We start from the raw sequence: 10,332 nt of genomic DNA, 5'->3' as shown, positions 1-10,332 counted from the left end.
GGCTTATGCTCTAAGGTCAAGAATCGACCAATGAGATCTCATAAAACTGCAAAGCTTCTTTAAGGCAAAGGACACTGTTGTTAGGACAAAGAGACAACCAACAGATTGGGAAAAGATCTTTACCAATCCTACAACTTATAGAGGGCTTATATCCAAAATATATAAACAACTCAAGAAGTTAGACCGCAGGGAGACAAATAACCCTATTAAAAAATGGGGTTCAGAGCTAAACAAAGAATTCACAGCTGAGGAATGTCGAATGGATTAGAAACACCTAAAGAAATGTTTAACATATTTACTCATAAGGGAAATGCAAATCAAAACAACCCTGAGATTTCACCTCACACCAGTGAGAATGGCTAAGATCAAAAACTCAGGTGACAGCAAATGCTGGCGAGGATGAGGAGAAAGAGGAACACTCCTCCATTGTTGGTGGGATTGCAGACTGTTACAACCATTCTGGAAATCCTTCTTGAGATTCCTCAGAAAATTGGACATTGAACTACCTGAGGACCCAGCTATATCTCTCTTGGTCATATACCCAAAAGATACCCCAACCTATAAGAAAGGAACATGCTCCACTATGTTCATAGTAGCCTTATTTATAATATCCAGAAGCTGGAAAGAACTCAGATGCCCTTCAACAGAGGAATGGATACAGAAAATGTGGTAAATCTACACAATGGAATATTACTCAGCTATCAAAAACAATGTCTTTATGAAATTCATAGCCAAATGGTTGGAACTGGAAAATATCATCTTGAGTGAGGTAATCCAATCACAGAAAAACACATATGGTATACACTCATTGATATGTGGCTATTAGCCCAAATGCTTGAATTACCCAGATGCAGAGAACACATGAAACTCAAGAAGGATGACCATAGTGCAATTGTTTTACTCCTTCTTTAAAAGGGGAACAAGAATACCCTTGGGAGGGAATAGGGAGGCAAAGTATACAACAGAGGCAGAAGGAACACCCATTCAGAACCTGCCCCACATGTGGCTCATACATATTCAGCCATCAAACTAGATAAGATGGATGAAGCAAAGATGTGCAGTCCAACAGGAACCAGATTTAGATATCTCCTGAGAGACATAGCCAGAACACAACAAATACATAGGTGAGTGCCAGCAGAAAACCACTGAACTGAGAACGGGACCCCCGTTGAAGGAATCTTAGAAAGGACTGAAAGAGGTTGAAGGGGTTTGAGACCCCATATGAACAACAATGCAACCAACCAGAGCTTCCAGGACTAAACCACTACCCAAAGACTGTACATGGAGTGATCCTGGGCTCCAACTTCATAGGTAGCAATGAATAGCCTAGTAAGAGCACTAGTGGAATGGGAAGCCCTTGGTCCTGCCAAGACTGAACCCCAAGTGAACCTGATTGTTGGGGGGAGGGTGGTAATGGTGGGAGGATTGGGAGAGGAACACCCATAGAGAAGGCGAGGTGGAGGGGCTAGGGGGATCTTGGCCCAGAAACTGGGAAGGGGAATAACAATCGAAAGCTAAATAAGAAATACTCGTGTTAATAAAAATGGAACAAATAAATAAATATATATTTAAATAAATAAGTAAAAATTATCCAAGAACCTTAAAAAAAAAGAATGATGCAATCATTTTGAGGCAGGGTGCTAACCGAGTGTTTTTATTCCTAGATGACTTGATTTTATGCACCACCATTGGTCTGACTCTGTGTTGTAATATACTAATTTGCTTAAATCTGTGAATATTTGTCCATTAATTATTGAGGTAAAATATATCATCAACAATATTTCCAACATTTTACATCAGATTAGTTACTCTGTAATTGTCTCTTGTGTAAAAACTGTAAGTATGAAAATATTCTGAAAAAAATTTTTTAATTTCTCATTTTATTGGATATTTTTAATTATTTATGTATTTTCATTGGATATTTTATGTATTTGCATTTAAAATATTACCCCCTTTCCTGGTTCTCTTCTCTCCCATCCCTCCATGAGGATGCTACCCCCAATCCACTCCCAACACACTGCTCTGGCATTCCCCTACATTGGGGAATTAAACGTTTACATGACCAAGGGCTTCTCCTCCTATTAATGCCAGACAATGCTATCCTCTGCTTCACATGCCTTCAGAGACATGAGTACTCATTGTTTGGTAGTTTAGTCCCTGGTAGGTCTGGGGGTCTGGTTGGTTGTTATTGTTGTTCTTCCTATGGTGTTTCAAACCCCTTCAGCTCCTTCAGTCCTTTCTCTAACTCCTCCTCAATGGTCCCTATGCTCAGTCTGATGGTTAGTTGCAAACATCCTCATTTGTATCAGTAAGGCTCTGGCAGAGCCTCTCAGCAGACATCCATATCAAGCTCCCGTCAGCAAGCATTTTGGCATCAGCAATAGTGACTGGGTTTGGTTGCTGCATAAAGGATGGATCCCCATGTGGGGGAGTTTCTGGATGACCTTTGCTTCAGTCATTGCTCCACACTTTGTCACTGTATATTCTTTATATAGGAGGAATTCTGGGTTAAAATTTTGAGATGGGTGGGTGGCCCTATTTCCCAACCTGGGGCCTTGCCTAACCTCTGGATAAGGTCTCTACAGGTTCTCCCTGCCCTTTGTTGGGCATTTCAGCTAATCTCATCACTCTTGGATCCTGGGAGCATCCAACATTCCTAGAATATGGGTCTTGCTGGTGGCTACCTCCAGTTCCCCACCCATCATTGCTACACGTCTCTGTTCTAATTCCTGACCATCTGAATATTATCCCCATCTCCTCTCATACCTGATCTTAGCCTCCCTTTCCCCCTCCCCCTCTTCTCTTTCTCCCAAGTCCCTCCTTCCCTCTATCTCTTATGAATATTTTGAAACCCTTCTAAGAAGGACTGAGGCATCCACATTTTGGTCTTCTTTCTTCTTGAGCTTCACGATGTATGTGAATTGCATTTTGAGTAATCTGATCTTTGGGGTTAATATATGCTGATCAAAGAGTGCATACCATGTGTGTTCTTTTATGTGTAGGTAACCTCACTCAGAATGATAATTTCGAGTTCCCTCCATTTGTCTAAGAATTTCATGAAAACACTGTTTTTAATAGCTGCGTAGTACTCCATTGTGTAAATATACCACATTTCCTGTATCCGTCCCTTTGTTGAAGGACATCTGGGTTATTTCCAGGTTTTGGTTATATAGCCAAGGCTCCTATGAGCACAGTGGAGCATGTATCCTTGTTATATGTTGAAACATCTTTTGAGTATGTACTCAAGAATGGTATAGCTGAGTTCTCAGGTAGCACTATGTCCAATTTTCTGAGGAACTGCCAGACTGATTTCCTGAGTGGTTGTACCAGCTTGCAATTTCACCAACAATGGAAGAATGTTCCTCTTTCTCCACATCCTTGTTAGCATCTGCTATTTTTGATCTTAGCTATTCTGACTGGTGTGAGGTAGAATCTCAGGGTCATTTTGATTTGCATTTCCCTGATGACTAAGGATGTTGAAAAATTTTTAGGTGTTTCTCAGTCATTTGATATTTCTCAGTTCAGAATTTGGTATTTAGCTCTGTATCCCATTTTTTGATTGGGTTATTTGGTTCTCTGGCGTCTAACTTCTTGAGTTCTTTGGAATTGGTATATTGGATATTAGCCCACTTTCTTTTTTTTCTCTCCATCTTTATTAACTTGGGTATTTCTTATTTACATTTCAATTGTTATTCCCTTTCCCAGTTTCCAGGCCAACATCCCCCAACCCTGCCTTCTCCCTTTCTATATGGGTGTTCCCCTCCCCATCCTCCCCCCATTACCACCCTCCCCCCAACAATCAGGTTCATTGGGGGCTCAGTCTTGGCAGGACCAAGGTCTTCCCCTTCCACTGGTGCTCTTACTAGTTTAACTCACTTTTAAATGTAGGATTGGTAAAGATCTTTTCCCAATCTGTTGGTTGCCATTTTCAACTATTGACAGAGTCCTTTGCCTTATAGAAGCTTTGTAATTTAGGAGGTCCCATTTGTCAAATCTTGATCTTAGAGGATATGCCATTGTTGGTCTGTTCAGGAAATTTTCCCCTGATCCTATGTGTTCAAGGCTCTTCCCCACATTCTCTTCTACAAGTTTCAATGTATCTGGTTTTATGGGGAGGTCCTTGATCTACTTGGATTTGATCTTTGTACAAAGAGATAAGATGGATCAATTTGCATTCTTCAACATGCTGATCTCCAGTTAAACGAGCACCATTTGTTGAAAATGCTGTCTTTTTTCCACTGGATGGTTTTAGCTCCTTTGTCAAAGATCAAGTGAACATAGATGTGTGGGTTCATTTGTGGGTCTTCAATTCTATTTCATTGATCTACTTGCCTGTCTCTGTACCAATACCATACAATTTTTAATCAGGATTGCACTGTAATATAGCTTGACGTCAGGAATGGTGATTCCCCCAGAAGTTCTTTAATGTTGCGGATAGTTTTCACTATCCTGGGTTTTTTGTTATACCAAATGAATTTGTGAATTGCTTTCTAACTCTATGAAGAACTGAATTGGAATATTGATGGAGATTGCATTGAATCTGTAGATTGCTTTTGGCAAGAGAGCCATTTTTACAATATTAATCCTGCCAATCCATGAGCATGAGAGATCTTTCCATCTTCAAAGATATTTTTTAATTTCTTTCTTCAGATACTTGAAGTTTTTGTCATACAGATCTTTCACTTGCTTGGTTGGAGTCACACCGAGTTGTTTTATACTATCTGTGACTACTGTGAAAGGTGTCATTTTCCTAATTTCTTTCTCATCCTGTTTATCCTTTAAGTAGAGGAAGGCTACTGTTTTGTTTGAGTTACTTTTATATCTAGCCACATTGCTGAAGTTGTTTATCAGGTTTAGTAGTTCTTTGGTGGAATTTTTGGAGTCACTTAAACATACTGTCATATCATCTGCAAATAGTGATAATTTGATTTCTTCCTTTCCACATTTTATCCCTTTGACCTTCTTTTGTTGTCTAATTGCTCTGGCTAGGACTGCAAGTACTATATTGAATAGGTAGTGAGAGATTATGCAGACTTGTCTTGTCCCTGATTTTAGTGGGATTGCTTCAAATATTTTTCCATTTAGTTTGGTGTTGGCTACAGGTTTGCTGTATATTGCCTTACCACGTTTAGGTATGGACCTTGATTTTCTGATCTTTCCAAGACTTTTATCATGAAGAGTTATTGAATTTTGGTCAAATTCTTTCTCAGCATCTAATGAGATAATCATGTGGCTTTTTTTTGTTTGAGTTTGTTTCTATAGTGGACTGTGTCAATAGATTTCCATATGTTGATCTATCCCTGGATCTCTGGGATGAAGCCAACTTAATCATGGTGAATGATAGCTTTCATGTGTTCTTAGATTTGGTTTATGAGAATTTTATTGAGTATTTTTACATCAACATTCATAGGGAAATTAGTCTGAAGTTCTCTTTTTTGTAGGGTCTTTGTGTGGTTTAGCTATATGCATTATTGTGGCTTCAAATAATGAATTGGGTAGTGCTCCTTCTGTTTCTATGTTGTGGAATAATTTGAAGAGTACTAGTATTAAGTCTTCTTTGAAGGTCTGATAGAATTCTGTGCCAAACACATCTGCTCCTAGGCTTTTTTTGGGGGGAGGGGGAGCTTAATGACTCCTATTTTATTTATGGGTTATGGGACTGTTTAGATGGTTTATCTGATTCTGACTTAAATTTGGTACCTAGTATCTGTCTAGAAAATTGTCTATGTCTTCCAGTTTTGTTGAGTAGAGGCTTTTGTCATAGGATTTGATAATTTTTTGAGTATCCTCAGTTTCTGTTGCTACATCTCCCTTTTCATTGTTCATTTTCTTAATTTCCATGAAATAGAAACAGAAAGAATACTACCTAATACATTTTAGGAGACTACAATTACCTGGATACCTAAAACACAAAGACACAACAAAGAAAGAGTACTTTAGACTATTTTGCTTTTGGACATCTATGCAAAAATACTCAATAAAATTCTCAAAAACAGAAGCCAAGAACACATCATAAACATCATTCACTCTGATCAAGCAAGCTTTGTCTGTGAGATTCAGGGATAGTTCAACAAGTGAAAATCTATCTGCATAATCCACTATATAAACAGACTGAAAAAATTACATTAGCACATCATTAGATGACAAAGCATCCTTTGACAAAACACAATACCTCTTCATGTTAAAAGTCTTTGGGAGATCAGGAATTCATGGCACATACCTTAACATAATACAAGTAATATACAGGAAACCAAGAGCCAACATCAAATTAAATTGAGAGAACTTGAAGCCATCCCACTAAAGTCAGGGACAAGACAGGTATGCACAGTCACTCCTATCTAATCAATATAGTACTCAAAAGTCTAGAAAGAACAACTAGACAATGAAACAAGATCAAATGGATACAAATTTGAAAGGTAGAAGTTAAGGCATCACTATTTGCAGATGATATTATAGTATATATAAGTGACCCCAAAAAATCCTGCCAGACAACCCCTACATCTAAAAACCACCTTCAGCAAATTGGCTAGATATCAAGTTAACTCAAATAATCAGTAGCTTTCCCTTATATAAACCATAAACAGACTGAGAAAGAAATTAGTAAACAACACTCTTTATGATAGTCACAAATAATATAAAATATCTTAGTGTAACTCTAATAAAACAAGTAAAATACCTTTATGACAAGTCCCTGAAGAAAGAAGTTGAATAGGATCTCAGAAGATGGAAATATCTCCCATGCTCATGGATAGGGAAAACTAACAGTGAAATTTGGACATCTTACCAAAACAGTCTACAGATTCAATGCATTTCCAATCAATATTCCAACATAACACTTATAAAACTTGAAAGAACAATTTCAGCTTCATATAGAACAATAACAACAGTAACAACCACCACCACAACAACAATCCATCTTAGTCAAACTAATCTTAAGCAATAGAGGAACTTCTGGAGGTATCACCATCCCTTACCTCAAGGTGTACTAAAAATAATAGTGGTTAAAAACTGAATGTTATTGGTATAGAAACAGACAGGTTGCTCATTGGAATAGAATCAGAGACCCAGAAATAATCCCAAGTATCTATGAACATTTGATATTTGACAAAGAAGCAAGGAAACACACAAAAGACAAACAAACAAACACAAAACAAGAACCATACAGTTGAAAAAAGAAAGAATATTCAACAAATGGTTAAATGGACATGTTCTAATGGAATTTCTGCATGTAGAAGAATGCAAATGGATCCACATTTATCACCCAGTACAAAACTCAAGTCTAAGTGGATCAAGGACCTCAACATCACACTTGATACATTCAATCTCATAAGGGAGAATGTAAGAAATACCTTTAATGCATTTGTACAGAAGTCAAGTTCCTGAACAGTATACAAAGGGCTCAGGATCTAAGATTAATAATTGATAAATTATTAATCATGAAATTAAAAATGTCATGTGTGGTAAAGAAAGGACATTGTCAATAAGACAAAATGGCAGCCTAATATATTGGTGAAAGATATCCAACGTATACAAAGAACTCAAGAAGTTAGACTACAGAAAACCAAATAGCCCTATTAAAAGAATGTGGTACAAAGCTAAACAAAGAATGCTACACTGAAGAATCTCAAGTGGCCTAGAAGCGCCTGAAAATATATTCAATATCCTTAGTCATCAGGGAAATGCAAATCAAAATGACCTTAAGATTCCATCTCACATTAGTCAGAATATCTAAGATCAAAAACTCAGGTGACAGCAGATGCTGGCAAGGATGTGAAGAAAGAACAACATTCCTCCATTGTTGGTGAAATTCCAAGCAGGAACAACCACTCTGGAAATCAGTCTGGCGGTTCCTCAGAAAATTGGACATAGTGCTAACTGAGGACTTCTGGGCATATACCCGAAAGATATTCCAACATATAACAAGGATACATGCTCCATTGTGCTCATACGAGCCTTATTTATAATAATCAAAATCTGGAAAGAACCCAGATGTCCTTCAACAGAAGAAGGATATAGAAGTGTGGTACATTTACACAGTGGAGTATTACACAGCTATTAAAAACAATGACTTTATTAAATTCTTAGGCAAATGGATGGAAGTAGATAATATCATCCTGAGGGAGTAACCCAGTCACAAAATAACACACATGTTATGTACTCACTGATAAGTAGATATTAGATAAAGGCTTGGAATACCCAAGATACAATTCACAGATCATATAAAACTCAAAAAGAAGGATGATCAAAGTGTGGATGACTCAGTCCTACTTAGAAGGGGGAACAAAATAATCATAGTAGGTAGAGGGTCAGAGGGACTTGGGAAGAAGAAAGGAGGAGGGTGGGGAAAAAGGGGGGCTGATGACAAGTAATGCTTTCTGACAGGAGCCTGATATGTATGTTTCCTTAGAAGCTCTGCCACAGACTGACCAATACAGATGCAGATGCTTGTAGCCAACCACTGGACTGAGAATTGAGACACCAGTAGGCGTCAGAGGAAGGACTGCAGGAGTTGAATGGGTTTGCAACCTCATAGGAAGAACCACAATATCCACCACCCAGAATTCCCAAGAGCTCTCAGGGTCTAAGCCACAAACCAAAGAGTACACATGGAAGCACCCATGGCTCCAACTCCATATTTTGCAGACATGGCCTTATCTGACATCACTGGGAGGGGAGGCCCTTGGTCCTCTGAAGGCTGGATGCCCCAATGTAGGGGAATGCTTGGGTGGTTAGGCTGTAGTGGGTGGGTGAATTGGGAAGCACCCTCATCGAAGCAGGGGCAGGGGTATTGAATGGGGGTTGGTGGAGGGGAAACTGAGAAAGGGGATAACATTTCAAATGTAAATAAATGTCCAATAACAAATACATAAAAAAGTAATTAAAGACCAAAAAAATTGGTGAAAGATCTACAGTAACCTTGTGTCTGATAGAATGTTAATACTGAAGATATATCAAGAACTCAAGAAGTTAGACTCTAGCAACCCAAATAACCCAATTTAAAAATGGAGTACAGAGCTAAATAGAGAATTCTCAACAAAGGAATCTCAAATTGCTTGGAAGCACTTAAAGAAATGCTTAACAGCCTTAGTTATCCAGGAAATGTAAATCAATATGCTTCTGAGATTCTTCCTTACACTATTCAGAATAGATAAGATGAAAAACTCAAGGGACAGCACATGCTGGTGAAGATGTTTAGAAAGTGGGTCATTCCTCTATTGCTGGTGGGATTGCAAACCTGTACAAGCACTCTGGAAACCAATCTGGAGGTTTGTTAGAAAATTGGAAATAGTTCTATCGCAAGTTCCAGCTATTATGCACAAAAGATTCTCCACTATACCACAGGGACTCATGTTCCACTGTGTTCACAGCTGCTTCATTTTTAGTAGCCAGAAACTGGAAATAATCCATATGTCTCTCAACCAAAATAGTAGATATAGAAAATATGTTTCATTTACACAATGGAATTCTATGCAGTCATTAATAACAAGGGCATCATGGATTTTGTAGGAAAATCCATGTAACTAGAAAATATCCTGAGCAAGGTAACCCACACCCAAAATGACATGCATGGTATATACTCACTGATAAGTGGATATTAGCCATAAAGCATAGATTACCTATGATACACCCACAGACGCAAAGAAATTAAACTAGATGGAAGCCCCAAAAGAAAATGTTGACTCTTACTTAGAAAAGGGAACAAAATCATCATAGGAGACAGAGTGAGGGAGTGAGGAATGGAGGAAAACATGTGGGAGAGGGGAGAAAGGAGAGGGCCAGAATGGCAGGAGAATGAATGGAAATCTGCAGCTGTGAGGTGTTGGGGAGTGAGGGGAATCTTTAGGAAGTCCCAGAGACTGGAGATGGGGGAGGGTCTGAGGATTCAATGTTGATGACCTTATCTAATATGCCTAACAATTTGGACATGTACCCTGAAAAGGTCCCCTCCCATAGTCAAGCAGGACCCCCAATTGGGAGATAAGGACACCAACTCAGCCATAAATTTCTTGTCTTCATTTTTATTAACTTGGGTATTTCTTATTCACATTTCAATTGTTATTCCCTTTCCCCCTAACCTCTTCCCCTCCCCTTCTCTATGAGTGTTCCCCTACCCCTCCTCCCCCCATTACTGCCCTCCACCCAACAATCGCGGTCACTGGGGGTTCAGTCTTGGCAGGACCAAGGGCTTCCCTTTCCACTGGTGGTCTTACTAGGCTATTCATTGCTACCTATGAGGTTGGAGCCCAGGGTCAGTCCATGTATAGTCTTTGGGTAGTGGCTTAGTCCCTGGAACCTCTGGTTGGTTGGCATTGTTGTTCATATGGGGTCTTG

This window comes from Rattus norvegicus, chromosome 5 (assembly GCF_021556685.1).
Source record: "Rattus norvegicus strain SHRSP/BbbUtx chromosome 5, alternate assembly SHRSP_T2T, whole genome shotgun sequence".
NCBI lineage: Eukaryota > Metazoa > Chordata > Mammalia > Rodentia > Muridae > Rattus > Rattus norvegicus.
The sequence above is the reverse complement of the archived record's forward strand: the minus strand, read 5'-3'. Positions refer to the sequence as shown.